The 25,069-nt window shown below is 46.8% G+C and overlaps 1 protein-coding gene across 1 annotated transcript in view; it reads right to left on the reverse strand.

The window, feature by feature from the left end:
• Window positions 1-13,563, reverse strand: part of LOC127068105 (fasciclin-2) — a 62,807-nt gene extending 49,244 nt beyond the window's left edge. The window contains exon 1 of the mRNA XM_051003834.1: window positions 13,444-13,563. The gene's annotated coding sequence lies outside the window, so the exon portion shown is untranslated. The remainder of the gene's footprint in view (window positions 1-13,443) is intronic.
• Between the last annotated feature and the right edge of the window lie 11,506 nt (window positions 13,564-25,069).

The following is a 25,069-nucleotide window of genomic DNA, read 5'->3' on the forward strand; positions in this document are numbered from 1 at the left end:
ATTTACCTCGCTTACGTTCGACCCCCTTCTCCCTTCTCTTTCTCTCTTCGTCCCTAGCTTTCTCTCCCTCTCGCTCGTAAAGCGAGACAGAGTACAACGCTGTCGAGAGAAACTGATACGTAAACGATATTTAGCTACGCCGCCTGCGTTATATATCGTTTACCTTTGTAACGATGCCACGACTGCTACCGTGGCAAATATCGTGGCAAACGAGCGAGAATACGCGTTTCAGCAACGTCGTAATCCTCTAAACGGTCCGAGTCGATTCGTCGCGAAGAAAGAGGCATGAAATATCGCGTGGTCGCGTTCGGGTACGGCTGGCACGATTTTCGAATCGGGCTGTCCTCTCGCGCATCGCGTACGCTTCCAAAGACGCGTTTCTTTGTCGCGACGCGACCATCTCTATCTCTCTCTCTTTGTTGACACGCGTACGAAACGAAAGATAAAAGAGCAGAGGAGGTAAAAAGTAAATCGCGTAGCTAGCTGCGAAGAGCGAACTACGATCGACGTTGAAGGCTCTCGTAAACCGACGAACAAAGGGGATGAGGGAGAGAGAGAATCGCGAACGGTCCGATGATTCTCGAGGATCTGGAAGATCGAGCACCGTAAAACTCGAACAAATATCGCCATCGAGATACGACTGGGATACTTCCATTGTAATTAGGCGCACGGTAATGCCTCGTGTACACAATGCCGAGCGCGTGATAACACCTAGCGCAGCATTATTCGAGTCGAAGGCAGGCGCCTAGAATACCGGTGTGCCGTTTGCACAAAGATCTGCTTGTGACGCTTGGAAAATTATCCGACCCTCTCTCCGTACGTACCTATCCCCGTCTATCTGCGCATCCATCTCCGATACACGCGCGAGTACTCGCTTCACGGTGCTTCTCTCGGCCGTAAGAGGAAGCTGCTCCTCCTGGAGCCGAATCGCACGAGCCGTTCAACGCTCGCGTTCGCCGTGATATCGTTATATACGGTATCGAAGATAAATTTGCAAATTTATGCGAATAATCCAGTTATCGCATCTTACATGCTTTAGGATCGGTCGAACGCGTGACTCTCCCCGAACCAACGAATTGGAATTTAATCGTACGATCGTCGTCGTCGTCGTCGTCGTCGTAAATTGTTTTCAGGGCGTATTTGCCTTCGATCGACACAAATTCGATTCGACGACGATGGAGCTCGAGAGGACGAGTAAAAGGAAAAGAAATTAAAAGGCGTGCACGTGCGGCTATCAAAAGGCGCGATAGCGACGCGAATCAAGAGGCGGTTCGATTCGGGCGAGAGGAACCTACGTTTCGACACCGAACGGTACTCGAGAGTCGAGGCTCCTTTCGAGTGCTTTTCTCTTATTTAGAAAAACACCCTCCCTCTCTCCCCTTTCTTCCCTTGATCTTCTTCTTGGCCCAAACCGAGCCTTTTTGTCTCTCTCTCTCTCTCTCCCTTCGTCTCTCTCGAGATTCGTACTTGTTCAAATAAACTCGTCGACCCCACAGCGATGGTTTATGTTCTCGCGTACGCCCTCTCCTGCTCCCTCTCTCTCCCGTGGCATCGCATCTCTCGTGACGCAAGGAAATACGATGCTAACCGACTATCCACCTCGGCGAAAAGAAAAGAGCGGAGAAGAGAGGGTCCTTTACATATTTGTCATTTGTCACGGTGCGTGGCGCGATGTTTACGAACTAAGAGTAAGAGTAAGAGAGAGAGGCATTCTTTTCTTTTAGTAAAAAACTCCTCGTTGGCAGAACGTTTATCCTTCGAACCGAAAAGACGATTCTCTTTTTCCCACGTATTTTCCATCTTCTTCGTTCCTCTCTCTCCTCCACCACGGCGCGTCGAAAAGATCGTTCTTTCGACTCGATCTTTATTCGCAGCTCCCGACGAAAGAATATACGGAAGTAATTCGTGTTTAAGTGGAAAAAGGACGAGTTTCTTCCTTGTTTTTACCTCGCGACGTTAATTCCGAAGAATATCCGAGTACCTCGACGCGCTAGATAACCCGAGCGAGTACTCGCGCTTCGTACGTAAAGCGAAAGAGCGGCGAAGAAAACTTTTTAACGATTCTTCTTGCCTCTCGAAGGCCGTTTGCCCGAGAAAATCTCAGTAGCGCGAACGTTCTTCGGGACGCGAGCTCGAAACGTTCCAATGGTCAATTATTCCGATAATTCCAATTATTCGAACAACGCGTAACGATGTAGCGCTGACGTCGAAACGCGCGAGAGCGTTGATCGATACCGCGACGAGTTCCGCGAGAATTTTTCCGAGGCATCCTATGTAGGAGTAGCCAAAGACCCCGCGGCTTCTTACTCGAACAGCCAGCCCTCTTTCGATTTTCTACCCTACGGCAGCTTTTACCTCGCTCCTCTGGAGCGGCATCGACGGAAGGCACGATTAATAAACGCCTGTCGAGGGTATCGTCGATTCATGGAGACGTCGACGAGACAACGAAGGAGAAAAACTAGAGGGGTAGGCAAAGAGTAAGCCACGGAGGGGAGCAAAGTGCCGTCGAGGACTCCATGCCTCGTGAACGTCGACGATGCTCTAGAATTCTTTCTTTCTCTCTCTCTCTCTCTCTCTCTCCACCTCTCTCCGCCGCGAGAGAAGCTCGGTTATTAAACACTTAAATCTTCCTGCCTGCGTAGAAAAGCATTGCGACCTCGCGAGAACGAAGAGAAAGGAAAAATATACGCGGGTGGGTCGAGAAACTTTGAAAGAACGAAACACGAACGTTGAATAAATATTTATCAACGCGATCGAGAAAAGCGTCGTGCGATTCGGAGGCTCGTCGAACTTTTAGAGAGCGAGGTGGAAGGCGAGGCGAGGCTGAGCTCGAACGACGGGCGCGAAGAAACGAAGGACGACTCGTAGGGTGAGATAAATCAACTCGAAGAACGACCTCGAAGGCATCGACGCGTCCAAGGAAGAGTCGAAGGAGGAAAGCGTTTCGAAAAGTGTCAAAAGGTCGAAGTAACCTAGGAACGACGTAGAATACAATTTTGCTTCCTGGATTTAGAAAAGTATGAGGTAACGCTGCCGGAAACGATGAAACGAGATAAAACGAAAGAAAATGAGCGAACGAGAGAGGAGAGGAGAGAAAAAGAAGACGCGCAAGATGGATGAAAAAGAATGAGATGCACCACCAGCTGATTTTCTCTCTTTCCCTCTCTCCATCTCCCGCTACTCTTCCTTCGGACTAGGTTTGCTGGCGCCTGAAAGGCAGGCAGCCAGGCGGGCGCCTCCGCTCGAAAGGGTTTCGCATCGACCGGACGAGGACAGCATCTGCCGCGGGTATACGTATTCTCGATTGGAGCGAACGAGACTCGACGATACTGCGGAGAGCGAAGGAAAGAGACCGAGCTGGTTCGTCCTAGTTCGAGAAAGAGGGAGAGAGAGGGAAGCGTTCACAAAGCGAAACTGGACGTTGCCGAACAAGGACGAACGAAGACAACGGACGTCAAAGCGCGTACGCGTATCTCGAAAATCGCCTCGCAAAGACGATTATCGTCGACTCGTCGACGTAAGAATTTTTCCAACGCTTTAACGCTTTCCCCTTTGCGAACGCCGAGACGGTCTTTTCGTGATACTTATCGTCGGTAACGAGAGGAAGATAAGAAGGTCGGATCTACGTTAAAAATCAAAGCTCTCCTCGTCTCGCCTCTCCGAACAGGAATATTCCGCGGGACAAATCGATAGGTCCGCTGCTCGAAGGAAAACGAGGACACGTAGAACGTACTAGGTGGGGTCGCAAAAGGGACGAGTTGAGAAATATCGCTCGTTGGAGAGAGAAAGAAGGGCGATGTCGTGAATCGTCTTAAGGAGGAAGCCGCGCCGTGCCGGTAAAGTTACATTTATTCGGTTCTACGAGCACGACCGAAAGAAAGGTGCTATTTCTCCGAGGGGAAAACTTTCGAGCGTAGACAGTAACCGCTTTTTATCCGTAAAAAGGCAGCATTGTTCGAGTCTTCCCGGTGCGTACTTACTTACTCCTTCTTTAACCTTCTCCTCCCTGGTATAAACACTTTTCGACCGCCGGAAGTCAAAAGTTTAGATTTCTAGGAGAGGGTAGACGCGCTTACGTACGCGCGCGGACATTTATTTCTCTTCCCTTTTCTTCGCAGCTTTCGAAATTAATAACGAAAGTGGGTACAGAGGTTGCGCTAAAAGTTACGGTAAAAAAAAATGAGGAAACGAAAACGTCGATCGTTTCGATATCGGTTCGTCCGAAAATTATCTAAAAGAAATACTCCGGATAAAAGATACATAGTTTCTCTTCGACTTGTGGAACGATCGACGTTCTACCGTAACGATTTTACTCGTCTGCTTTCTATCGAACCCGTTGAAGTAGAAATTCTCTTTCCCCGAGAGACGCAGAGAGGGAGACAGAGAAAGAGAGTACGTCGTCCCGGAGTTTCGAAGGAATTTTTGCCAATTAAAGTTTACATCCTCGAAATTGTAGCGCCTGTTAACCGAGCGACCATGCGATTGAACAACTCCGAGGGATCTACGCGACTCGCGCGAAACAGCGCGTTTCGATTATCGTACCTTCTCGTCGTTCCTTAAGCAGATGTTTCCTTATCACCTTTGTCCCTCGCTTAAGAAATTCGATCGCGATAAAGGACGATAACGCGCCAGAAACGGAATCGCTTATCGTCCTGCGGAGAACTCTTTTTTATATCGTGTAAAATGATGCATTCGCGTCTGCGTTTACTCAGGGAATCTTCGAGTGATCGCGCTCTATTGAAATATCTTCGTGACGTCTTTATCGGGCGTTTCTAGAAAATGAGTCGAGAGGCTTCTTGCGACGGTCTCTAAACAGGCATTTTCCACGTAAAGGAGAAACGTAACGACGACGCATCGAGAGGAAAATCGCCTGACAAAGATTCGACGTCGGATGATATTCGGTCCGTGCCCGATGCAAATCGGACATATGCACGCGAGGTAGGCCGTGGCTCGGTATCCTCGGAGAAAGAGAGACCGACGGCAGATGCAAACGGCGTGGAACGTTACACGTTTGCAACAAAGAGAGAAGAAGAAGGGTGCATTGTGCCGATCCTAATCGGATTACACGGCCCATTGAAGTCAGAAGTGCGATCTTTTAAAAGGGGCTAACGTAATGCGCTTGTTAAACGTCCAGAAGAGAAGGAAGATCGATATTTTCCGCGATGCGCCGTCCGAGGGGGTTTCAACGATACGCAACGCACACGCGAACCCTCCTGCCGAGCTCTCTCTCTCTCTCCCTCCCTCTCTCGATATACGTTTCTACGTGCGCGTGTGTACATATATCTCTCTTTCAGCCCTCCCAGGTCGCCGGCGAGCGCCAGATAATCCGACAGGAACCTCGTTACCCTCGTCCGACGGCGTATCCTGGAATTACCGGACTTGGCGAATTTGTAGCGCGCGAGTTCGAGGAAGGGATGCTGCGCTATCTTTCCTCGGTTTCCAGTAGAATCGGGAGATACGGAAACGGGCTTTCGACCTTTTCCGTATAATCGAGAAATTGCGTCTCTCCAATTTGGACGCGCGCGAGGGATAGAGACGCTACGTTGTCCATTCCTTCGCCAGAGAATCACCCGCCTACGAGATCTTTCTCTACGTTTCTTTTTTGCTCCTTTTGGTAAGAAAAACGGACATTAACTTTGGCGTTTCCGTGCCGTTGAAATTTTAACGAGTAGCTTTTCGTGCACACATGCGCGCGTTTTATCGAGCGTCTTGTCGATACCCCGGCATTTTACGTGTGCAGCGATAAAGAAGTGCTACGCAAAGAAATTGTTTCGCGCGATTGGACGAATGAACGCGAAGGGCGGTATATCGTAACCGAACAATTGCGATATTTTCCTACAAAATCCGAACAATCCTATATTTTCCGATGCGTCGGGATAAATTTCAAGCGTTTCTCGTCCACGCGCGTCACACGCAACCACTTCTTTTCTCTATGACTTATCAACGTCTTAACCGAGTCAGGATATTACTATCGTCGCTATCGTATTTTTTCTCTTTGCTTCTTTCATGGACGAATACAATAGAGCAAAGTATTTTAGAACGGGGGAAACGAGGAAGGAATACAGGCAGCGAGCGCGGAAATTGCTATGCAAATTACGAATATGACTGGTGCGTTATGCAAACGGAGTTCATTCGTTTCTGTCAACATTCTTTTCTAAAGAAAATACACATACCTCGGGCTCGGAGAAAGGAAAGGGTAAGGGTAGGTCACGTATGATCACGTACCGAGTTCGACCGTGCTGGAGTATCCTGACAAATGGAAGAAAAGAACGTTGGCAAGTAATTAAAGAAAAAAAAAAGTAAGTTTCCTCCACGACGTCGCGAAAATAAACGACAAGTTCTGTGCATCGACTCGCGATCGTTCGTCGTTCCTTACTTGGATGCTTCTCGATCGGTCGCGGATGGAAGAGCACGGCGAGGATCGTTCGGCACTTAAATAAAGGGGAACTTGGTCGTCCGGAACTCCGTGGACGTCTAAATAGATGGGCAATGGGTTCTTGAGTTATCGCGCTGGAACGTCGTTTCGACCTAATGCAATTATTGCCTTAGCGGAGTGTATTGACTCCATTTACGTATTAAATTCAAATTCTTCCACGGGATACGTATGTACACGCGTGATACGAGAGCGTGTTAGCTCGCGCGACCATGTTCCAAAAGAGCAGAGCGATTAAATGGATTTTAATCCGCGTAAGTGGTAAATTTAGTCATAGAAAAGATTCCCCGTCGTCATCTTTTTTTAAATCTTTCGTCACGATCTCGGCACGACTCGTCGCGCCTTGAATGCTCTATCCCCCTCTCTCTATCTATCTCTCTGTGCGTTTATTATCGCACAACCCCAATTTATAAATATGCAAAGGGTAATAAAGAATATCATAAATTCACGGTACGTATCGATGTACGTTCTAATTCGAGCTCTAACGCGTATAAACGTGCTTTTATAAATACATGATGGTTGGATCCTGGTTTCGAAAAGTGTCGTTATACAGAGAGAGAAAAAGAGAGAGCAGGTTTGTTACAATAATAATGTATAAATTATAGGATCGAAATGATTAATCGACGACCGTTTTGCTTATAGGAAAAGTTGTAGAAAAGAAAGAGAGCAAAAAGGAACTAGAACGAGTAGAGTCGAGCAAACATTTTTATCGTCGACCAGTCGACTAGTCGTCGTCGAGTAGATCGATTTTTGCAAAAGTACGTAGGCAATGCGCGAAGGTAAATTTTCGAGGCGAGAACGGCCACGAAAGTTCGGCGCGAAAATCGTTTCTGATCCCTTTTACGAGCGAGTCGGAGACACCGAAACGGAATCTCGTTCTTCGTCGACAAAAAGCTCGACGAGGCGCTTTTCCATGGCGTTTTGTCCGAGTCCGGTGGCTCCGAGTCTCCTGGCAACGAACACCCCGTCGGCTGGACGATCTCCAAGGACGACGATCCGTGTTAACGTCGCGAAATCGTGTCGCCGTTTGCCTCCCATCTCCTACCTCCCACCTCTCGTACTCGTGTCTTCTGCCTTACTCGTGGCTCCACGAGTTGCCTTTGCCATGCTTGCTTACGAGATTCGAACGAAATCGATAACTCTCGCCTACGTTCTTAGCTATTCCGACCACGCCAAGAAAGAATATCTACTTTGAAAAAAAAAAAAAAAAAGATATAAACGCATACTCCATTTCATCACTTTTATATGCTGCAAATAAAAGTTATATCACCATCCTATATAACGTAAATTTTTCTCGATCTCGCTCTTATCTTTCTTTGCTCTTTTCCTATCTTTATCCGAGTGCCGGGAGAGAGAGAGAGCGAGAGAGATTCTAATTGCGAGAATGTGATCTCGTTCGCCGTGTGTAAATATAGTTTCCGTGATACGTATATACACTCGTATGTAACATTAATTGCATACTGTGCAAACGTTTAACCAATAAATTAGTCGACATTACGCGTCTCGTGGTATACGGCATCGTATATATCTCTCAAGGTATTTTGCTTCTGCTTTTGGCAAATATCCTTTTCATCGAGGTCGAAAACGAACGATCCGATCTTGCATCTGATTAATTTTTTCTGCGATGCACTCGATAGCTCCGAATTACGTTAGCTCGATGCGTAACAAATGTCACATAAAATTTATGAATTTATAAACGGGTGGACGTGCGAAAGAATATTTCGACATATTCTTTCACGAAGCCCACAGGCTAGTTACGATATTATATTTGTCCAAGATCGATGCGTTTAATTCACTTTATTCTAACGTTTCGCGAAACGTGCCAATATGGTCACGCATTGTTTGGCTTTAGGAAGGACTAGAGAGAGAGAGAGAGAGCGGAATTATACAGTGCGTTTAACCTGCGGAAGGGTAAACTTGACAGATGCAACGATATCGATTAGGAACACTCCGTCTGCCACGACAAACAAGATATCAAAGGGCAACGACGAGTTTTAGAAGATCGCTCGTATTTTTCCTAGAGCACGTCCTCGAATGTCCTTGTATATCGGATAACGAATTAACGGTGGAACTCGATAATTTATGTATCGATGATGTAGTTTGGATGATATATCGATGACGTAGTCGTTACACGTGTGACGTAGATGGGTATAAACGGATGATAAACGATCCCTCTATCGGCTCGACGTTCCCGTAACGATACGCGATAGAGATAGGCGTATATCGAAACTATCGGATTACGCGATGTAGGTACAATTATGCGCTCGTGCTCTAAGATATTTAGACCAACCGGAGTTGGCCGCAGAGGGGAAGAAGGTCTCTCTCGAAAACGAAGATTTTCAACGATCGAACTGCGTTTCGAACGGAGTTCGAACAAAGGGATACCTCGCGACGTAACTCGACGGTACGGAATAAATGCTACAACGTGGCGGAATCATCGTTGTCGATTTACATTCATGGAAGGTAGTATCTGGATTATCGAACAGCGTCCTCCTCTCGACGACGTGCTTGGTTGGCTCTCGCGAATGGACGGTGCCTGTTCGAACGATCGTTTTCGAAAGCGCTTATCGTCTCTATGCTATTGTCACCATCTTTCTCTCTCCTCCCTCTTCCCCTCGCTGCTCCTCTCTATAGATGGGAGCCAGTGAGTCGAGAACGATAGTAATTCGAGGTGTAAAGCTTCGTGCCAATCACCTGCAAACTTCTAAACGAGATTCTCGTATTTTTCGATCTTCGATGCTCTCTTTCTCTTTCTTTCCGTCGAGGAGAGCGTCGAAGCTGGTATTAAACCTTTTCCAAAATCATCCTCTTGATCGCAAATTTGCGAGAGGAAACGACGAGAGAGATAGATGCGAAGAAAAATTAAGAAACGTCCGTTGTACCCGACTACCTATATAAGCTTATATAATTACTCGGGTAATGTCTTTCGAAATTCTCTTTCGTCTCGCAAAGGAGAAAAGACAAGGTGGCGGAGTCTTCCTTTCCTCGATAGGCGGAAAACGAAGATAGAAGCTAATTAAGTGCACTTCGTTTTAGTAATCGCGTTACGTTGCGTCTAGGCGAGCGTAAAAGCGCGTCGCGATCTTACACACACACGGTGCAATTTCTGTCTTTTAATTCCCTTTCTCGTGGAAAAGCCCCGTTTTTCTTCTCTTCGACGAATCGATGTCAGACGGCGCGAACGATTGAAACGCATCTTGCTGAACTAGTTCCAAGAAAATAGTCGAGAGAACGTTCGGGAATACGTACGCGGAGGGATTCTTCGTCCGTGTGTCTGTAAACTTCTTGGAAAAGATGTGACGTTCGTTCTTAAACGAGGCCATGTATCGATCTCTCGACGCATCTTTCTGTCCCTCTCTTCCGGTCTCATCTCTCTCTCCCCTCGACGCGTCAAAGAAGATCGTGATGCGAAGTCGGATTCTGGGCTAGCGTGCATTTTTCCAACCTAATTTACAGTCTGTCAAATCTACGTGCCACCCCATCGCTCAGGCACTCATATCGCGGAAAATATGCATAATTCATGGAGTACGACGCGCGCATATATATATATATAATATTCCGACGAGAGGCCGATGGACGAGGAGAGAGAGAGAGAGAGACAGAGACGAGACCGATCGACCACTTGAAAATTCGTTCCTCGTCGAGATTATATGCACCGATGTGAAACGTCATGAAAAAGTGATACTGCGAGAAGCAGTGGGTGAAGAGAAAAAAGAAAAAGAGAGATGAAAAGAAGGAGAAAGAAAAACGAGAGTCGTTCATTCGATAACGCTCGACCGAAACCTCTCGTCGACGTCAATTAAAAAATACTTAAAAGCTCGTTCGTTCGTCGATATATGTACGACTAAGAGGACGACAACGTCGACGAAAGGAATAAATACAACGTACGACATCGAATTGCCATTCCTGCGTGAAACAAATTCATAATAAAGCTACGAGACTCTCTCCGTTCGTCGATGCCACATTGAACCACATTGAAGAAAAAAAAAATTTGTTGCAACGCGTGCATGATCGCGAAAGGAAAGCAACCACGTCGATTACAATTTTATCGAGCTATGCTCGTTGCTAGGTGTGTGCGCGTGCACGAAACCAGGTATGCATTAACGGATGAATGCTACAACGCGGCGTAGCGTATAACCGAGCTTATTTATTTTTCAAAGCTTTTTAGTACGCGTCAGGTACGCGAGCCGACAGGTAGAAAGAGAGGTTGATCTCGAAATAAAGGAGATGCTCGCTCGCCGCCGACGACGACGACGACGATATTCGCTGTTATTACCCAATCGTCTTCGAGTGAAAATCCATAAAAAAAAATGAGAGAAGAGGAAGAAAAGGGAGGCGGAGGAGGAATATCTGGACGAGAGTCGTACGCGTTCGTATTCGGTTCGTTGTCTTCCAGTCTATCGGCACCCTCTCCTTGTTCGTAAACAACGTGTCATCGGTGTAACTTCTTCATCGGTCAACGTTGTTATCGTCGACGCCCTTTCCACTCCACCCGCTGAAACTTAATCACTCGTGTGCCTGCATCGGAGTAGCGTAAAATAAACGAACAAACTGATCTGTTTTCCATCCGAGGAGATCGCGAAAACATGTTGCTTACGCGTGGAAGTTAAAACGATTTGAAGATTCGAATAAACAATCTGACGTATACGTATGCACGGAGAGTAGTTATTCGAAAGATAAATAATTTTTCAGTACGATACAAAACTAGTCCAACTTGTATCAAGTATCGAGCGCGGATTTAAAATATTGAGATAAAAGATTCGGTAGACGTATCTAATGGCACGAAAACGATAGATATTTTCTTCAAGATGCGCGACGTTTAGTTCAGTTCGTATTTACGACGGCATCGCGTATATCGGCGAAAGAGAATGCGCGTCGAATTTCTGCGTCGATTCTCACCAAAAAAGAGATTAATCGAAGAACGGACGCCGTCTTTCGTCGTGCGAATCTAAACGCGAGATTTCTCGAAATCTTCGATACGCGAAACTTGGAGGAAAGTGCGCCCTGATACCGAATCCGGTGTAAATCACGGAAGGCACGTTTTCAGAATTTCTTTTCGATTCTCTTAGAATCCAAGGGACGACGAGAATTTCGACTCGCTCGATATTCGATAGATCTAGCCAACCAACGAGAAAATTTTCTCGCTTTTTCTCTCTTCGTTCTTCCATCCGATTCTCTTTACACGACGTTAAATAATCCACCATCATTTCTCCCCGTCTCAAAGTGTCTCTCTCTCTCTCTCTCTCCCCACCTCGCTCTGTCTCTCTCTCCCGACGACCGCAAAGGTGGAATAAAATTCATCGACTCCCAAGAGTCTCGGAGTACATCAAAGCCAATGAGAGGGACGACGCGCCTAGCTGTACGCGACGTTGAGAGGAAGAGGAGAGGGTGGAGGGTTGTCCGACTAAATGTAGCGTATAATTTAGACAGCAGCTGCGCCATGCGACAAATATAATTCGACGCATCAATCTGCGGCTTCGGGGGCTCGAACTTTCGGCGAAGGGGGTAGAAAGAGCGGACAAAGTGTTAGGAGAGCCGACCCTGAAAGCGAGTACGCGAGCGCGCGTGCTCGTGTCCGATGGAACGATTCTTTTTCTCGAGCGAGACGTTTACGAAAAATACATAATCGTTTATAAATATCGCGTCGAGCGAATATCGAAAAAGTATCGAGCAAACGTAGACGAAACGACGATAATAGATCGAAGATCGTGAAAGTAAACTCGCGTGGCTCGATATCTCGCGATTCTTTTCCTCGAAGAGAAATCCGATCGGTCCGATTGATCGCCCTAATAATTTTCGCCCCGTTGAAAAGACGCTTCCCGACCGTGTTGAAAAAAGAAAAACACCATCGGGAACGTGACCGGCTCGACTTTCGAAGCCTAAACATCGTCTAAAGAGCCTTTGATACGGACCCGTAACAAAAACGATGACGCCATTCGTTTCGAAACGCGTTACTTCGCGTCGTTACTTCGTTCGAGAAGGAGCTCGAAGCGCTGTTAAACCATCGTATAGCCATTTCAAATATGTACGCGTAGGCCTGCTTACTTTCGTCCATAGACGAAACGATCGAGCCATCGTTAGTTTCTACAACGCACTCTCTCTCTCTCTCTCTCTCTCTCTCTAATCATGCTCGCGCATCGAGTTTCTTCACCATCTACTTCTGATTTTTCATCTTTAGATCGTCAGTGCGTTTCTCGAAGAAATCCTTTGGTAAAGTTAAGTGCGATAATAATTAATGTACGACGAATGTAATCAATTCGGATCTTAAATGTAGACAACAACGAAAAGAACAGACTGCGCGAAATAAACGTAGATATTCCCTATAATTTGTATATTACGCGAGAAATAGCGAGTAATTGTTAAATCGAATAACTCTTAGGACCTACGTGTTTACGCATCTATACGTGCGTATGTATCTCTTGCGTGTATTTGGGAAGAAACAATATTTTATGTACAAATATCGAATTATACACGTCATTTACGTAATCAAAGCAACGTATCCTGATTCGATAATAATCGGATACGATCGGAAACGCTCGACTACCGAGAAGAAGGAGAAGAGGAGAAAGAAACCGAAACGATGTATATGTACTTGCGCAGCGAAGTACGTAACAATGAATATATACAGCCGATGAGAAGAACGAAAAAAAGAGCACGAAGAACGTTGTGACATATGTTTTTGGACGCGATATAACGCGTATAAATTCTGGACCGACGTACTAACCCGTATAATTTCTTAGAAAGTATCCGATTTCGATGCGAAAGAGAGGACGAAAAAACTCGCTTTTTTGTACGCGGACGATACACGCGAGTTCGCCGACGGCGACGCATTCGTGACAGTAGTTTTTTTCTTACGCGTACGTATATCCACGCACGAATTCTACGAAAAGTCTAACCTTCCGATCGCACACACATATATATGTATATATACATATATAGATTTACAGGTATTTATTTCGCTTCTTCTTTTACGATTATCGAGGAAATATTTAACAAAGAAATTTACTCACCGGATATATCGTTGATTCTTTCGACGACGAGCGTCCTCCTGGCCAAGGACGCGAAGACGACGCACAAACGCCGACTCTACTTCGACGCTGCGCTATTCCATCTCGCGAGATTCTTGAAAATCTGTGAAAAGTGCGACGTCTCGTATTACTACGGGATAAGATTAAAAGCGTGCGTGCGCGTAACGCGCGTAGGGATATTCACGTCATTCGCTCGTGTTCGTGCACGTGTGTATGCGCCTGAGTATAGGTGAAAACCGAATTCGATACAAGAGACATCGCTCGATCGCTTACCTACCGATGCAAAATCGTTATATACGTCGTTAAAAGGCGAGAGAAGCGTCGATATCTTGAAAATAAGAGGAGAAAATGCGAGAGAAAAAGTAGACGCGATAGCCCCCCAGGGATCTTCGAGACGCTGGCTAGTTTGGCGAATAACTTCCGAACGCGACGAGGCCTCGATTCGCGATCGCGGCCTCTTAGAAATCGCGCGATCGGCTATCGATCGATACGTTGGAAGAGGATGTGCGTTAGGAAAAAATATGCTGATTACTTGCAATTATGCGGAGCGACGAAGTACCGCGTAAACCTGTCAGCACGTTCAAGATGGCGATGAAACCGTCAGCAAGGAAACGAAGCGGACCCCGAACTCCGATGCACGGCGCCACTGTAGGTGCGTCGCGAGTCGATTCAAATATTCGTTTCTTCGATTAAAAATAATCCAAATACGTAGGAGCGTGGAACGCACGACCGATGTAATTAATTCGGATACTAATTCTAATATTTCTTCAATCTTGTAAACAAATAGTTGCGTAAAACGGACACGTGCGTTTATCACGCGTACGTGGATCTTGTTTATAGTTTTTATATTAGCCGCGAAATAACGAATAAATCAAATGTAACGAGAGAATTAATCTCTACTCGTTTCGTACGTCTACCTCGCAAATGTTCTGAAGAAATAATATTTTATGAAATCTCTATCTTTCTCTTTCTTTCTCCGAATATTCGATGATATAATATCCTATAAGTATAAAGAAAAAACTAAAGGAAGAAGTGCGCGACGAAGCAAACGGACTCGACGAGTATACAACGACGAGAAAACGAATCGGTAAGAAATGCCTCCGTCCGCAGACACGCGAATAGTAAAATCTTAAAGGTTCGTTCCTCTTTTGAGAGATATCCCAAATTCTCGTACGATATACGAAAAGACGTCGTTCTTGGCGTTGAAAGAACGAAAACGTGAGTAGTACGAAATGAAGGGTCATCGTGGGCCTGTTTCCTAGATAGGGAGGAAGTCGCCCTCGAGGGACGCATCCGTGCGAATAGGTTTCTCGTCCTCGATGACTGTTACTACGCGTTGGCACAAGAGAGCTTCGTAAGAGCAGACTTGCGCCCACCCTTCGCATACCTTTTCACTTCTCTCATGTATATTACATTCGCAGTCGCACGCACCCCATAAAAGGAAAATAATCATCTCCATCGCATGACTTTTCGGTTACGCAACCGTTTTCTTATTTGTAAAAATGACGAGCCTGCTCTATCGCTCTCTCTCTCTCTCTTCCCTTCTCTCTTCATGAAACTAGCACGTTCCATTGCGGCGGTAGAAAATGTATCGCGCATTTTCGATAGGAGCGCTCTTGCGTTATTTAATAAGTACATACGCGTATATTTGTATATTCGAATATACGGGCAATCGATTAAATAGCTCAGTCTCTACCACTGAACGATCAAACGAGCTCGGGCTTCGGAAAAGTTTTCCCTCCGGGTAAAAGGTACCCGACGCTTTCGATAATTTTTTCATTGGCAGTCAATTAACCGTTCGTACGTTCGTTAAAGAGGAGAGGACTCGATTCTTCTTTGTCCTCGGTCCTCGATGAAACAAGAAAAACGAAACGAAGAAGATGAGAAAGAGAAGGAGAGAGAGAGAGAGAGAGAGAAGTGAAAGGCTCGAGAGTACTGAATATCGTTAAAAATATCTTCGTTCGCTTCATTAAAAACTGTTTACTGAGAGAGTACTCGATATTTTACCGGCGAATATTATACAATTGCAGTTTCATGACGCGAGTAACTGGTTCCGCGCTTCCTTCAAACGCGCTCCATACGATCCACGTTGCACGCGAAATTAACAGGTACCCGAACAAAACTGAGAGATCGAGTAATTCTCGCCCCGTTGCGATTAATTCGACGATTAAATTATTATGCGTTGTTTTTGCCTCGCTCTAAATTGTCCCTGTGTCCACCTCCAACCCCAAAGTTGGGTACGATAATTAACACGATTACTCGGCGTGCTTCTTTCCAACGTATGCATATTCACGAATGAGTTATATTTCTCGGTCCCTTTTCGTAAACGATCGGGTAGACCGTATATTTCTTTCTCCCTCTAGGTTTCCGTTAATTATAAGACAAGGAGAAACGCATAGGTATATCACGTAGACGCGCAAACGTAGAATGCGAACGTGCGCGTCGGAGAAAGAGAAAGTGGAGGGACGATGCGACACGAGGATTATTACACGAGGTTAATGAGAGAACGGTAATTGGCTATGGGCAACCACGGCCGATCGTTCGACCAACGTTCAACAGCCCTTGACCACCGGCGATCGTCGCGTTTACCGGGAATCTTTGCGCGATCGTACCGACCTGTACGCAGAGAAACTCGTACGTCGGACACGTTGGATGCTCGCAATCGCGTCGCGAGATAATCGTTGGAAAATACGGAGCTTCGAGAACGCCATGGACGCGCTCGGTGTTTCGGGAAGCCGTGCTAATTGGCTCGCAAATCGTATCGATCGCCCCGAGATTAGGATAAATCCTTCGAACGATCCTTGCCTTCTCCTCGAACAGGCGATAGATGTACGATCGTCGACTAAAGTTCATTGTTCGAATCGTTGCGTGCTCCGACCTATCGGAGTCGAAACGAGAGGTTAATTTACTCGGTGAGAAAGCGAGAGAAGGAGGGGGAAGCAAAGTCGACCAAATCAAAATCGCGTTTCGCTCGACGCGCGTGTGATTCCATTAAAATCTGTCGTACACGTTTGTAAGGCGATAATAGACTTTTCGCATGATCCACGATTAATCGGATTAATGAGGGAACGGTAATTGGCTGCGGCTAGTTCGTACTGCAGGCACTTGCCACATTTCCAGCCCTCCGAGCGCACCCCTTATAAGCCCTGTACGCGCACACGCGCACGCGAGCATACACCTATGCGTAGCAATCTCCATGGGTAAATATATACTTGCAGCGTCTCTCGCGACGTACGTGTGCGCGAACTCGGACGATCGGATATTAATCCGTTGCGGAACGTCAATAATCGCAAGTACGACGATCCCTTCGGATCGCTCTCACGGCTCTCTGTCCGTATCTCTCGATCGTAAACGCGTCATCGTCGAGGAAATAAAGTCCTAAGCGACTGCGTGGATACGCGTACGCCGGATTATGCGTTAAAAACTACGAGACGGGCGACGGACGTAATAGCGTCATACGGCAGAGAATTGATTCGTAACATTAGCCCGATTTCCTCGTGAAAGTGTAGAAGGGGGTGGGCTCGACGTTAAGACGATAATAGAATTTTCATGTAATCCTTGGTAATTCCCTCGCGGTCTCTCAGAAACCCACGATCCCCGAGGGGGGCTCCCTTGGGTAGTTCCCCCTTTCCCCCATCCCCCTCGAGCCCATGAATTTCTATACGTATATCTATAAACGCGTGTCGGTCTACGCTCCGAGTTCTTCCACCCGTTGCTTTTAAATCCCCTCGAGGGTTAATTGGCCGATGTTTTGACGCACGTTTCAACCGCGAAGGGTTTTTACGGAGAGCCGCAACGTTTCGCAAAAGTGTTATTTCGCTCCCACGTGAAAATTTACGGATCCGTTGTCGTGTCGACTTTCAAACTTTATTCGATTCGGGCATTCGTCCACGATTCTTCGCGATCGATATTTGATTCTTTCTTCGACGAAGACTCTACGATGGAATGCGAAAGAATAAAAGGAGAAAATGTTGCATGTAAAAGGACTAAAAGATTCTCTTGAATTTTAACGTCGTCCCGAGTCACCGTCCGGACACCCTTTCCTGTGTATATTATAAAGCTTTCGAAAGGAAAAAGGAAGAAAAGTCCGTGCTTAAGAATCTTACGAACTTTCTTCTCCTTAGACGGCGGCGAATTCCTTCCAGTCGGGCGATGCCAAGGAGACGCTTATTTATCGTGGCATCTTGTCCAAGAGGAAAAAGAAAATAAACGCGAAAGAGAGGAGAAAAGATATTACATCTTTCGTACAGTAAGATCTTGTCTGACTTTCGTCGTCATCGTGAAAAACCGATCGTCCTATTCCCCCAGCCTCGTACTCTCCCTTTCGACAATCGCTTCGCACGTGCTCGCAGCTGAGACTGCCAAAAGTTTCGAAGGAGAAGGCGAGTGACGACGAGAACTCGACTCGTGCCATTCTTATAATGTTTTTCCAGAATGGATGAGCTTTCCAGTGGGCGCGGTGGCGTTGGTAGCGCCGGTTCCATGGGGTTTCGTCGTCATGGCAACTCCGTAGCGCCATTAACCGGCTACAGGGATTCTCCCGGCGAGGGTTTCCACTGGAATACGATCGTTTTCTCTCTCTCTCTCTCCCTCCCTCCCTCCCTCTCTCTCGTAGCCTACCAAGCAACGTAGGGTCCGAATCCTGTAGAAATTTCGCGAAGGAGGGCTAGGGAAAGCCCATAAAAATAAATAACTCGCGAGGCTACGAGTATAAAGGTGATACGCGAGCAGATCCCCTTTTCTTATTCCCGTCGTGACGACCGACCGACCGACCGACCGACCGACCGACTGTTGCGTTGTTTCCTGAGTCACGAAGAGAGAAAAAGAAAGATGACGAAGAAAGAAGAAATACGATCTAGCATAAAAGGTATAAGAGTTTAGCGAGGGTAATACTTACGCAGGGAAAGATATATATATACGCATAAAATGAATGTTACACAAGCTAGCGTGGATTACACGAGTTAGGTGGGCAACGGCGTTCCCGTGTGCGTGTTTGTCAAGAGGTAGCTTTGGGTACGATACCTTCCCTTTGGAAACGTGAGCTGTAAAACGAGCGTAGCAACGTGTTAAGCCGCAGCATTGTCTCATCGGAAAACCGACAGGCACGGGGGAAAGTTATTTTGGATACGCCCAGCCGTTTAACGTCATCTCGAGGAAGCTGCGCCGATCTAAACGATTCATTCTGTACGGGGATGGAACTCGTACAGGATAATGGAACGATTAGAAAAGTTTCCTTTTCTTCGAGGAATGGAACGTAGGCGAGCGGGGAGCGTTGAGGTCGATACTTGATAAATTCGATCATCCACTAGTAAGACTCTCCGGTTGTCCGTTTTTATCTCGAAGATAATCTAACCGCGCGTAGATCGCATTGGCCGTTCTCTCCTAATGGCCACTAGGAGGCCAACGACGTCCTACCAAACGAATTAAATAGCGTTTCTATCATCGACACGTCCATTCATCTATCCATCCATTCGTCGGTCGTCTGTTCGTTTCTCTCTCTCCCTTCCTCGCGGGTGCATAGACTCGACTTACGACGCGTTTCGATTTGCTCGCAAGCTTAACGTAGCGGAACCCTGCACCGTTCCGTTACTCCGTACGTCTCCTAGCGAGAGAATAGACAGGATAGAAAATTTATTTCGTTCCTTCCGAATGGATTGGAAGATAGAAATCGAGGGATGCATTTTACGAGAAACGAGTTTTCGAAACGTCTTTGCTCGATACCTCGACAAAAAGGGATATACGTATATGAAATACGCGAGACACGCGTTATTCATCGCGTTTCTCTATTTCTTGCGACGATTCGAAGAAACGTAGTTTCCTTTATTTTTCTCTTTTTCCTCGCAGATTCTCAGACAAGAATTTTATATCGTATCTATCGTTTCTCGTACCATGGATAAAACGTTGTGCGATCGAGTTCTTCCACGCGCAGAGAAATATCAGTTTTTCAATAGCTGTAAGACTTCAATCGGACTACCATTGTACGCTTCTCTTCTCTTATCTACTCGCGATTCATTAGATAATTTGAATTCCGATTCAGTAACTCGAAATATATCCATGTACCTATTCCCATTATATCCGAATCAAATAATATAATGACTCGTCCTATTATCGAGCTCAACGATTCACGAACTTTCGGTGAATTAATCGCGACCGATTATCGCGTTGCCTTCGCGTACTTTCGAAACGTGTTTTCCCTCTTGACGAACTACTCGAGTTTCTTTCGCTATTTCGTCGAAACGAACGACATCCTTAGCTCGAAATCTCAAGAGCATTGCAAACACGATCAAATATCGAAAGTCGTTGTCAAAGTTGCATCGATCGTTACTCTCGAATAATTTCGCTGATATCTATATGCAGCGTTGTACGAATCAGGTCGTTACGAAAATAGGTCTCCGGGAATGGCATAATTAAGGAGAAAGAGACTGGCGTCTGTCGTTGATGTAAATTTCGGCGAGACGAACACCTGTTTGATCGGGGAACGAAACGCGAAAGCCAAGGTAAACGCAAGAGCGTTCGATCGTCTCCTTGCTCGATAAGGTGTACAAAGTTAGCGTAGGATCAGCTGGCTTAACCTTCCATTAGCGGGGTTGAACTCGACGATCCGAGCACGCTAAATCTGGGATTAAGCGGAACTACCCCTCTATGCTTCCAGAATCACGTATACGTGGATTTGTGTGTGAGTACGGAGAGAGAGAGAGAGAGAGAGAGAGGGAGGGAGGAACATATCGACTTTGCGTGTCCTTATTTGAAACGTCTCAGTTACGAGATCTCGAGCTTTACGGACTCTACAGTGAGCGTTTTAAAGTTTAGCCAGAGAACCGAGTCTTACGCGTTCTCTCTCCCTTTCTTTGCACTTATTGGCTTTCCTTTTATCCGAAAGTAGTAAAGCTCGTTTCTCGTACTTTCTCGTAGTTACCGAGCTAGAGTCATTTCTTGATCGAGGTAATACTCGAAAATTCAACGTCGATCCAATCGTTATTAATACAAACACGTATTTCGCGATACAATGAGATTTACGAGAGAGAGAGAGAGAGAGAGAGAGAGAGAGAGAGAGAGAGAGAGAGAGAGAGAGAGAGAGACGAAGGCACAGAACCCTTGATCAAAATGAAATTACTTTGGAACCTCGGTCGGTAGGGCAGAAGAATCGATCGAAGGCCTAGCTAGAGCACAATTACCTAATTATGCGTTCCTTCTCCTCTTCTTCCGTTCGCGCCTCCTCCAGGCAAGTTGATCCAATTATCGTTTTACGGAGGCCATTCTCCCTCCCTCTAGAACCGAGGAAAACAACTCTTCCAACCGTGACGTTTCTCGTCTCTTTGCGTCCTTTCATTTTCCCTCCCGTCCACTTGGTAAAAAACAAAGTTACCCTTAAAACGAGGACGAGATACTTGCTCGAATCGCAAGGTATTCGTCCAGAAAGAAGCTGCTCGCGACCTGGAAGACCGTGAGAAAGACAAACGAGCGGTTAACAAAGTGTCATCGATGCGTGCACGCTTCCGCGCTTTTGTTTCTAACGGGAAACGATCGAACGCTATTCGATCTACCGATCGATTCGACTCGAGTAGACGAACGTGGATCGTAGAGCGTGTCGGGTTGCTTCGCGTTTGCTTCGTGCAACAGGGTATAATCACGATCCTCGAGGAATCTCGAGCATCGAACCCTTCTCGTATTCACCGTTTGACGAAATTCAAGGGATTCCGGGGCAACAATACCACCCGTTGTTCCTCGACGAGGACGACCCGAGAATTTGGATTCGTCGTCGCGACTAAAGGAGATCGAGTTTGCACGTACTTGGACTTTCGAGAGTTCGGCTTAATCGGCGATATATAATAGAACGAAATGGTAGAATCGAAAAAAGTCGCGAGAAGAGGAGCATCGAGAGTACGCTTAGGACCACGGTATATTACGCACTGGAAACGTGCATGAAATTAAACTTCCTCGCGAGACGCCAGCCAGAAGGTTTCGCGGTCGATTTTATTGCTGTCCCTGGGAACTTTACGAGCGACCCTTGATCCTAAAACTCACCGAATTACACGATACCGCCGAGTTCGACTCGCACGTTTGCCGCAATAACACTCGGGAAGTGGAGAGAGAGGAAAATTGAGAGAGAAAGAACGAAAGAGGGAGACTATCGATCCTCTCGGGCTCCTTTGGACGCGTATCAACAAAGCGCTCAAGAGTTCAAAAAACTCTTCTTTCTGCCTTTGGAGGGCAGACTCGACGATTCGCGAGATCTCACCATTTCTCCTTTAATTTCAACGATCGCTTTTCATCTCGTCGAGAACATATATTAAATAAGTATAGTCGAGCCAGACTTCGGGAAGGGGTCGTCGGCTCGGTTGTAAAAATATTTTTTTACATTTGGGATGGTAGGAATCGACGGAAAGGTCGACGAAAAGATGGCCGGATAAATCAGTAGAAATTGGTAGATATCGCGAAGAGGAATCAGGGACGAATTAGGGTCGGCCTACGTGAATCGATTTCGAAGGAACGCTGAGGTCCACCCCGGCTGATCGATCCGTCGTCTTGCCGAATTTCGACCGACGGAGATACCTACTTGGATGCAACGATCTAATTACGCGCTGAAATATCCGATGCTAGACACGTATCTCATAAGGGGTCCCACTCTCTCCTTGATTACGCATCGCGCACCCGACTTTCCATCGAGTTTCTCCGACGCGTTGTAGAGAAGAGAGAGAGAGAGAGAGAGAGACTCGTCCGAGATATTTCCAAAGGGCAAGGTCGACCGACGTCCCTCGTACTCTTCAAAACGGCCGCTCGCGGACGAGTAGGAATCGTCCGGAAACGACGACTTTTTCCCTAGCGAATTCGTACTAGTTTGAGACACTTGGAAGGATACGACAAGGTCCGATAGAACGTTTCTACTACGAAGGGCATGATGCGTCGTGAGGAATAAATACGACATATATGTATTTGTAACGCACGCGCGTGCGGTCAGCATCGCCGAGGAAGCTTTAACCTCGCGCGCGACAAGATGAAAAGAAGCTTCAGCTCGGCTTCGCGGCCCGTATTGATCTCTTTTCGAGGACCGCGTGTCGGGGCGATACATGTCTCTTTTTCTCTCTTCTCTTCTCCGCTCGTATATTTTTTTCGAAAGCAAGGCTGATCGCGGATAACGGATCATCGGCGTTTCAATCAACGGAACGGCTTTAAAATCGATGCGAAATCTATTTAAAATTCGTACCGTACGCCGCGTCGGCTATTCCTCGATGCTCGTGCTCCATTTATTCGTGGTCCATCGAAAACTCGTTAAATCGACGTAAATCGCTCGGAATCGAAATGAACTCTCCAACGTAAATTATTAAATTTTCTCTCTCCCTCTCTTTCGTCGTATTTAAAGGAATAAAAAGCATCGGTCGACGAACCAGTAGGCTCTCTTCTCTTTCGTACGCGTCGAAAAGTGAAACAAATTGAAAGGCACGTCGAGAAGAAAATCCGATTTTTCTTTGCGCGGGTAGATAAGCGGAAGAAGAGAAGAAACGCGGTAGGGCCTAATCCTCAAAAGAACCAGTCTCTCTCTCTCTCTCGCTCGCTCGCTCGACCCTTCGGTCAAATTCAATCGCTTGCTCCTGCTCATTGCGTTCGCAAGCTCGTACGAGCACCGTCCAATTCTCACTGCCGAGAGTTCGGCTTTCCTCGAGGGAGAGAGGGACGGCTCTTTCCTCTTGCGAAAAGAAAAGATCCGAGGCACCGCGGGAAGAAAGGTCGTATCTCGCGAAAAGCTCTGATAACGGAGAGCGGAAGGGACGACGAATTTTCTCGAAATCCTTTCGAAATCCCTTTGATGTTGCTCCCTTTTCTAAGGGAAGCCATTTGCATGTGCCAGAAAAATAAGCTCCGAATATATCTTATCATTATCGTTCAACTCGTGCCAACACGATTTCGCGATAATCGCGTTTAAAGCGAGAAACTTTCGATTCGCTGGACGGAAATCGTTGGTCTCGCAACCGATACGCGCGCGAGTCGAACGAGAAGCCATCCGTTTCAAGCTCGGGCTCGATGTTTTTTCAAGCGAGACTATATATTTTTGTTAGCGCGATGCGATAGCTGTGTCGGAGAGCCTTGAAACATTTTTACGATACTACGACATTCGTTGTGCGAGGAATAAAGTCGATGAGCGCCGAACGAGCGACGCGAGTCGTTCACGAACGAGAACCATCGAGAGAAAGGAGGATATTTACGGTGGCTCGAGTCAGGCTCGAAACAGCGTGTATACGTCACACGATGTTACTCCAACGCGAATAGCGATCACATATTTCTGTGACAAGCGGCGCGATGCCATTTATCACGTTGCGTGTATCACGGTTGAAGAAGCATCATCGTACTCGGTACGGAGACGACAACGAACCGTTGACGTGCCTGGCCCGTTCGCAGGCCCGATAAAATTCCACGTTGCGTCCAACCGGTCGGAGAAAGGCGGGAAGACGAAAAGGCAGGAAGGAAGGAAAATCTTAAAGCTCGTAGTTTTCCACGAAAGCGGAAAAGCTTACGTCGGAACGTAACTCAGAGAGGATTAGGACGTCGAATAAATTTGGAGAAGAGATCTTAGTGGAACGTCCGAGTATAAATTTGATCGTCGAGGAAGGCGGTTAGACGGATCGCCAAGTGCCGAGAGATGATAATTTTCGAACGCTATGCCATATTCTTACCGTACGTTCCACGACGCGCACGCTTCTTAACGATTTGCAAGCGTGCGACGTGGAAAAAGCGCCCATCTTCGAAAACAAAAGAAATCCCCTCGAGATAGATCGCGTATTTAGAAAATCCTCTGTGCGAGGATAGTTTCGAAATTTCTCGAGTCGTAGCGACGGTGGAGTACCTAGCTAATGAAAAAAGGAAAAAGAAAAATATAAAATCCGAAGAAAATAGGGAGTAGCAGCCAAGAGGCGTCCTCGAAAGAAGAGGGAACCCTTCTGATAGGCGAGATCGGAGGAAGCCCGTTCGTGCGGCATCCTCCTCCGTAATCCGTATCGCGTCCTTTTCCTTCTCTCGCAGCTTTCGTATCCCCCGAGTCTCCTCGTCTTTCCAAAATCGATTTTGGTCGGTGCGGGGCCGCGCCCAGCTCGACTCGAAGAGGGAAAGACGTAGGGTGAAGATCGAGAGGGAGAGAGAACTCGAGTTAGCCTCATTTAACCGAGAAGGTTCCTCCACCACCTACGATGCTCCCTCTTCCCTTGCCCATTTCGTGTTTCTACCCGCGCGAGCACGACCGAGTTACTCCTCCTCCATCGGGAACCGAGCTGACGTTTTGGCGACTCCGCTCTTGAACGTTTTACGTCCAAGAAATTCCTCGTCCTTCATCTACGTACGTTCTTTCAACTCCTTGTCAGATTTCGTATCCGATCGGTAGGCGTCTTTGCAAGAAAACAAGTAGAAAGATACAAGGGAGAAGCACGCTTTTGACTCGACCCATTGGAAACGATTCTCTTTCCCTCTCGAGTAACCGATGATACGCTCGCGACGAAGAGGAGTTTTGCGCACAACGCCCGCACCATCCGGCACGAGTACCGGCGAAAATACCACCAGGCACCCGTATACCACGTACCCGTGCACGAACCAATGACCGTGAAATCGAGCGTTTTCCCCG

This window comes from Vespula vulgaris, chromosome 12, assembly GCF_905475345.1.
Source record: "Vespula vulgaris chromosome 12, iyVesVulg1.1, whole genome shotgun sequence".
Taxonomy (NCBI): Eukaryota; Metazoa; Arthropoda; class Insecta; order Hymenoptera; family Vespidae; genus Vespula; species Vespula vulgaris.